Consider the following 8,596-nt stretch of genomic DNA (forward strand, 5'->3'; position numbering starts at 1 on the left):
GCACACATGGTCGGGCAGAAGTGAAGCCCAGGAGATAGTCTTTTCCCTAGCGAGCAGTTAAACATGTTTACGCTCTTGCTAGGTCAGTTCTTTAAAACTTTTGTATATTGTTTTTTTGAGTTTGTTTCACATGTTCGAGCTTTGCTCGTTAGTACGTAATCTAACTACATGTCATCATTATTTTGTAAGTTGTTCACCAAACATGTCTATCTTTACAGTCTTTGAATATGTATATCGTATCTTTGAATGTTAAAGGTTTGCTCTCTCCCCAAAAACGGATGAAAGTCCTTAGACATTTAAAACGTTTAAAGCCTGACATAGCCCTTCTACAAGAAACACATTTGCCTGAAGCAGATTTCCCCCGGATGAAAAAATTATGGGTTGGGGGTATCTATGGTTCACCGTCCATAGATAGAAAGGCTGGAGTCTTAATCCTTATTAATAAGCAGTTTATACACCAGCTCATAAGTGAGCAGCAGGATGGAGAAGGGAGATTGATTCAATTAACATTATCTACGTCTTGTGGAACCTTCTCTATCTACAATGTATATGCGTCTAACATAGGCAACAAACCTTTTTTTAAAGAATTGGAGACTAGACTCTTATTTGACTCCAACCCTAACAAAATAATAGGTGGAGACTTTAACTCGGTGGTTTCAGTTCATGAGGATAGGAAAAACACTACTGGTACTCCGCAATCGGTTACCTCACATGACAAAGCACTAGCACCTTTTTTGTCTAGTTGCCAATTAATTGATTCATGGAGGTTTTTGAAACCCAGTAATAGAGAATATACGCGCTTCTCACACGCCAACGACTCTTGGTCTTGTATTAACTACTTTTGTGCAAATTGATGATATTGTTATTTCTGATCATGCTTCAGTGAGGTTGGAACTATCAAAGGATTTCCCTCGGGGCCCTGACTTCTTGTGGAGATTTCCAGATTACTTTTGCAAAGACAACTCATTTATTTCATCTCTCAAGATATGGTTTAGCGAATTTTTATCTGACAATTCGGCACACCAAGATAACCCCACATTATTGTGGGAATCGGCCAAGGCGGTACTGAGAGGAAAAATTTTGGCATATACTTTTTCTCACAAAAAAGGGTTATGAAAAAATATATTGAATTGTCCTCTGAACTGAAACAAGCCTACACTACATTTCTTCTTGACCCTTCCCCTCTTAATAAAACACATTGGTCTCAAAAACAATCTGAATTCAACCAATATGCAGATATGAGAGAAAAATTCCATTTATCTCAAACAGAAGCATTCTTTTATAGGTTTGGTAACAAATCGGGGAGGGTGATGGCCAATTTAGCTAAAGGTATGAGAAAGCCATAGGGAATTTTTAAATTAAGAAATAATAATGGGGTTATTCACACGGACCTTAAATCAATTAATGAGATTTTAGGCTCATTCTATAAGGACCTATACAAAAAAGCAAAACAAACCTTGCCCCTCTCTGATACACTCTTGGATAAGGTCAAATTACCTTTTTTTCCGGAGGAACATAAATCTATATTAAATAAACCTCTTTCATTGGAGGAGATTACCACTACAATTAAAAATTTGAAACCAAACAAAGCCCCTGGACCTGATGGATACACTTCTGACTTCTTTAAATCCTTAACGGAAGAGGTGTCCCCGTTGTTAGTACCGATCTTCAACAAAATAATTTGTGGCAATCCCATTTTCCCTTCCGCAACTATGGCTTATGTCAAATTATTACTAAAGCCAGACAAAGATCCATTATCCCCCAATTCATACAGACCGATTTCACTTATAAATATCGACATTAAGCTTTTATCTAAAATAATGGCTGATAGACTGGCCTCCATTCTACCCCACCTTATATCCCATGTACAATCAGGCTTTTTTAAAGGTCGCTCACCCACGCTAAATATTAGGAAAGTATTATTGGCGCTCGATAAAATCCACTCTACTCCTGATCTAAAGGGATCCACAGCAATTATCTCCCTTGACACCGAAAAAGCCTTTGATAATATAAGTTGGGATTGGTTATACATGGTTTTAACGAAGATGTCATTGTCAGGCCCCTTTTTTTATGACATTCGTAATTTATACACTTCTCCAAAAGCCCAGGTGCATAACCCGGGTTTTTTATCCTCTCCCTTCCCTCTTGAAAAGGGAACGAGACAAGGGTGTCCTTTATCCCCCTTACTTTTTAATCTGGCACTAGAACCCTTAGTCCGTATTTTGTCAGACCCTAAAACTTTTTCAGGCATCTAATTTAACAAAAAATCAATTCAGGCGACTTTTTTTGCAGACGACATCATTTTGTTCATGTCAGATCCCTTCCTACATTTACCTCTGGTGTTGGATCTACTTAAAAAGTTTGGCTCATATTCTGGATTCAAAATAAACACTAAAAAATGTGAATTGCTACCATTAACTGAAAAGGGTATGAAACTCTACCCAAAAAAATCTTTCTATGATATTAATATAGCTACATCCCATATCACCTACACTGTGTTCCAAATTATTATGCAAATATTATTTTCTCAGATTTTCCCAAATTACCTATATGAATTGCAGTCATTGTAATTTTCCAGTCAAATAACTATTAGAGTACAATTGAAAGGTTTTTGTATAAACTGCCTATGATAACAGTATATTTTTAAAAAAATAAAAAACTCAAACTGCACTCAAAATGCATGTTCCAAATTATTATGCACAGCAGAGTTTTCAACCTTTTCATTTTAATAAAGAACAAAAAATGGGCCTGGAGAATCTGGAGGATCCGGAGGATCCTCATAAAAGAGGGGGTACTGTTAGAACCCTCCTGTTTGTTTTTTCCATCTTGTGTTTTGCGGTCACGTGACCATTTGCCTTTATATTCCTGCTCCGCCCTTCTGGCTGTGCTGGACTTCAGTGTTTGACTGTTTCTCTAGCCTGGTGCTTTGGTGCCCTTCTCTGTCAGTTCACTTGGTCCTTCTGGTACCTCTTGTACCTTTTGTCAGTTTGTCTTTTTGTGTTCTGCAGCAACTTCTCTGTTTAGGAGGTGTCCCATTTTTTGTCCTAGTCCTTAGTTCTTTTAGGGACCTTAATGCTATAGGTCTTCGTTCAGACTAGCCGAGTACTAAGGCGGGTCTGTTCGCTAGGAACAGGCAGCCTGCTACATCATAGGGATTCAGCTTAGTCTTAATGTAGGGACAGCTTTCCCCTATCTTTCCTTAGTACATGTTGCAGATCATAACATTTTATTTCTAATTGGGATATTGGTTGGTTTAATATATTTTATCTTCTGATATTTTGGGTAGCTTTATACTTTCTAAAAATTGATTGATCAGTTGGGCATTAGGTTGTGGTATTGTATTGTTTTTTTTGTAAATTGTAGAGGGTTGAGTAATAATTTGCGAAGGTATTGGCAATCTCTTTGTTTGGTCATTTTAGCTTTGACTTTAGTCGCTTGTATTTTACCTGCTCTGTTTCCCTGCCAATAGTATTTAGCTTTGCTTTTCCGTAGGTTATGCCCGTATTTATGTTGGAGCAATTGATATAAATCGTATCTTAATTTTTGTAATTTTTGGAGAGTTGTGTTTACGGGGCTGTTTTTATGCATTTCTTCTAGTGAGGCTTTGTTTTGGTTGATTTCCTCTATTTGGCATATTCTTTCTTTTTTGTTTTGGGATGCTATTTGAATTAGTTTTCCTCTAATATAAGCCTCATGAGCATACCATACTGTTGATGCGGACACGTTGAGTGTATTATTAATTATAAAATATTCTTTCAAGGTCTCCTGCAGTTGGGGCCTAATTTTATGTGTTGCGATTAGGTAATTATTTACTCTCCATGGGGAGTATGTCGTGTAGTTGTATCCCTCTTTAATGTGTTACGAGATGGGCATGGTCTGACCATGTGATGTTACCTATCGTGGCTTTTGGATGTCATGTAATAACCATTTATCTGTAAGAATTAGGTCGATTCTTGAGTAGCCCTTGTGTGAATGTGAATAGAACGTGTAATCACGTACGGAGGTGTGCAAAACTCGCCAAACATCGTAGAGTTCTTCTGCCAAGAGAGTCTGAGAAAGAGAACGAGCTTTTTTTTTGAGGATGTACAGATTTGTCTATGCCTGGCATGAGGTGATATTAAAATCCCTGCGCACCAGCAGGGCTCTTTTTTTTGCATCTGTTATTACCGCTAAAGTTTCCTTAACAAAGGAAATCTGCTTGGAATTAGGGGCATATTTGGAGGCGATCGTGTAAATTTTGTTATTTCTTCTGCATACTAAGATGATGTATCTGCCTTCATTGTCTACAATGCTGTTGATCAATTGGAAGGCGATGGTGTTTTTTATCACTATTACTACTCCCCTTTTTTACCAATTGCGTGAGAGTGAAACACATTGGGAAGTTTCTGTTCTGCAACCTGTGTACGTCAACACTGTTTAAGTGAGTTTCTTGAACACACAGTCGGGCCTCTCTCCATAGTAGAGATCTTTTAACCCCTTTATGACCTGGGGCATACTAGTTCGCCCCAGGTCATCATACCCGGTTCAGCACGGGCCCCGGCGCTCAGCCTGCACTGAACCAGTGATTTATACAACTGACATGTGCTCGCAACAGCCGCGGGTGGAATCGCGATCCACCCCCAGCTGTTAACCAGTTAAATGTCGCTGTCAATCTTGGCATTAGCCCCGCCCATCGGTGTTCCCATCACATGATCGCGGGTCACCGATGGGTTGGCATGACAACCCGCGGTCTGCAGCAGACCCCAGTGGTTGTCATGTCCTGATTGCTATGAGCGCCGCCGGCCAGTAGTTGATGCTCATAGCAAGTGAACAATTCTGCTGCATATAGGCGATCTGCTCATCTCCTGTATGCAGCAAAGCCGATCTAACCCAAAATAGTATCAATAAAAACGTCAGCTCGACGCGCAAAAAATAAGCCATCACCTGGCCCTAGATTCCGAAAAATGGAGATGCCCAGGGTCTCGGAAATGGCGTGGCTTTTTTCTATAAGGAAACTTTGGATTTTTTTTTCACCACTTAAATAAAAAGAACCTATACAAGTGTGGTATCTACGAACTCGTAATAACACAGAGAATAATAATAGCAGGTCAGTTTTAGTATTCAGTGAATGTGGTAAAAAAAAAAAACATTTTGTTTTGCTATTTCACCGCACTTGGAATTTTTTTCCCGTTTTCTAGTACATGATATGGTAAGAACTAGTGATGTCGTTCAAAAGTACAACTTGTCCCGCAAAAAATAAGCCCTCACATGACCATATTGAGCGAAAAATATAAAAGTTATGGCTCTTGGAAGAAGGGGAGCAAAAAATTAAAACGGAAAATCGCAAGGTCATTAAGGGGTTAAACAGACTATTTAACCCTTTCACATTGATATTGGAAATGTGAAGTACCATATACAAAATACGGAGAAAATCTATATGTCACCACTAGACAGTTAGGGAAGAATGGGGAAATAACAAAATACAAATATCAAAAGATATAAATAACTATAACAGTTCCAAGAATAGAGTCCGGTTCTAAGTGAACCTACTGGACATGCCGTGCTATCCAGTATACAACAAGGGGAAGTGAGAATGAAAAAATATTTTTCTCGTGCTACCGCAGAGTATTGGAAAAAATAGTTGTATGATCTGCTCAAAAAAAAATAATAAAAGATCTAGGCAGAGCAACTAAATTGAGGGTACAACGGTTAGGAAAGTAAGCTTGCTGCTTGTTCAGATCCACTCCTTCCTCAACATCGGCGGTTTCTTCTTCTTTATTAGAGAACTTGTCCCTTCTGCCACAGTCGCCAGCGACCACTTCTGCATCAGAGTCATTCCCTGCCGAGGAGATGTCAGGACATGTGTGACTCCTTTCTTAGTCATGATCAGCTTCCAGGGTAGCCCCACTTGTACACGATCTCGTTGTCTTGCAGGATTTTGGTCGCTGTAGAAAACTCGCACCTCCTGTTCAGGGTGGCAGCAGACAGATCAGTGAACATCATGATGCTCCTGAACCTGTCCGGAAGCTCTGGATTTCCCGCCGCGTCCTTGGTTATGGCTTCTTTAAAGTGGAAAAAGTGAAGCCGGGCAATTACATCTCTGGGTGCAGAGGTGGGGGCACTTTTGGGTTTGGGGATCCTGTGCGCCCTGTCTATTAGAAGGTTCCGCTGATACTTTTCAAGGATTAATTCAGTAAAAAAGTCCGTTAGGAACTCCTTCAGTGCGTCTGCAGCAATACTCTCCGGTATCCCTCTAAAATGTAGATTGTTGCGTCTGAAGCGGTTCTCCATATCCGCCAACTTTAATCTCCGTGCATTAATCTCCTCATCTGCCTCATTATTAGCGTCGACCAGATTATTGTGAGCAGTAGTGAACTCCTCCAACTTCTCCTTAATATGTGCTTTTCTATCTCCAATGTGCACAATGTCTTTCTGTAATGCAGTGAAGGTGGAGGTAATATCACTGTGTATGCCCTGTTTAAGATCCCCTAAAAGGGACTTCAGTGTGGTCTCTGTAATGGGGGCAGAGCTGTGCCATGTGTCAGGTGCATTTGATACTTGCTGTCTGGAGGTCTCTGGGCTGCAGGATGGCGATCCACATGGGTCCTCTGTCTCGGACTATAACCGCTCTTTATTAGGTGAGGTCTGACCCGATAGCAGAGGATCAGACCTCATGGAGCGTTCTGCACCGACTCTGGCTGCATGATGAGTTCTACGGCAGCCATCTTGGATTTTACAGGGTGTCGGCACAAAGACTGAGATCCTGCCCTGTGCCACATCTCTGCTCTTTGTGGTGCGCCCCATCGCCGCCCAAAGTGTACCGGAGCTTGTGCTGCACGATATTAAGGTAGTCCTCTACTTTTTTTTGCGCTGTGAGCCGCTATTCGACGGTGGAAGCTCGGAGCTGGGTCTATGTGCGGCCGCTCAGCTCCTCATCTGGACACACCCACTAAATAACATTTCCCACATGTCTACTTTACATCAGCACAATTTTGGAACCAACATTTTTTAAAAATGGGTTAAAATGGGTTAAAAATTGACCAGCGACTTTGAGGGCCCTTAATGACAGAAAATACCCAAAAGTGACACCATTCTAAAAACTGCAACCTTCAAGGTGCTCAAAACCACATTCAAGTAGTTTATTAACCTTCCAGGTGCTTCACAGGATTTTTTGGAATGTGGAAGAAAACAATGAACATTTTTACCTTTCTTTTTTCACAAAAATGTTATATTAGACTCAAATTTTCTTATTTTCATTCACAAGGGTTTTCAACAGGAAAAAATGAACCACTACATTTGTTGTGCATTTCTCCTGAAGAAGCCGTTACCCCATATGTGGGGGGAAACCACTGTTTGGGCACACGGCAGGGCTCAGAAGGGAAGGAGCGCCATTTGACTTTTTGAATGTAAAATTTGCTTGAATAATTTGGGGATGCCATGTCGGGTTTGGAGAGTCACTGATGTGCCTAAACAGTGGAAACCCCCCACAAGTGACCCCATTTTGGAAACTAGACCCCTCAAGGAACTTCTCTTGATGCGTGATGAGCACTCTTAAAAATAAAGAAATCACTTTTTAGGAAAATGAAAAAATCACTTTTTCCACAAAAATGATGTTTTAGCCCCAAATGTTTTTATTTTCACAAGGGTAAGAGGAGAAAATGGACCCCAAAAACTGTTGTGCAATTTCTCCTGAGTACAGCGATACCCCATATATGGGGAAAATACACTGTTTAAGCGCACGGTAGGGTTCAGAAGGGAAGGAGCACGGTGTGACTTTTTGAACGCAAAATTGGCTGGAATCGAGAGCGTATGCCATGTCACGTTTGGAGAGCCGCTGATGCGCCTAAACAGTGGAAACCCCCCACAAATGACCCTATTTTAGAAACTAGACCCCTCAAGGATTTTATCAAGGGTTATAGTGAACATTTTGAACCCAGAGGTACGACACAGAATTTGATACCCATTAGGTCATCATATTGAATAAGTTGTCATTAGTATTGAGCGCATGTGCTTGCTACTTGAGTTTGCATCGGGTAAGCACCATGTATTGCGGGTGCACGAGTGACATGCTCGAGTCCCCCGCCCCTCATGTTTCACGGTTGTTAGACACCCAAAAGAAAAACATGCGGGGATCGCTCGTGCATGGCAGGCAATCCCTGCAAGTTTTTTTTGTCTGTATAACAGCCGCAAAACATATGGGGTGGAAACTCGAGCATGTCACTCGAGCATCTGCAATTCTCCGTGTATACCCGAGATTTTTTGGCTGATGGAGCTGTATGGCAGCTTATTTTTTTGCAGGACAAGATGACATTTTCAGTGGTACTATTTTTATTTACATTCGTCTTTTTAGTATAATCTCTTTTTATTGAAATAAGAAAAGACATAAACATACAAAATCAACATCAGTAGAAGCCAGTGCTCAGTCTCGACGGTCAGAACATTGTATATTCACATATGTACTATTTTTCTTATAAGACTGAAGCACCTTTATCCAGCAGTATAAGCTTACTTTTATCTGTTCCAACAATGGAACCAAGAACATATATCAAATATCAACACTACCAAAACGGGAGAAAAGAAAAAAAAAAAAAAGGGGGAGGGGGGGGGAGCAGGAGAA

This window comes from Phyllobates terribilis, unplaced genomic scaffold (genome assembly GCF_046119375.1).
Source record: "Phyllobates terribilis strain yellow unplaced genomic scaffold, ASM4611937v1 Scaffold_39__1_contigs__length_11870865, whole genome shotgun sequence".
In the NCBI taxonomy this organism is placed as follows: Eukaryota; Metazoa; Chordata; class Amphibia; order Anura; family Dendrobatidae; genus Phyllobates; species Phyllobates terribilis.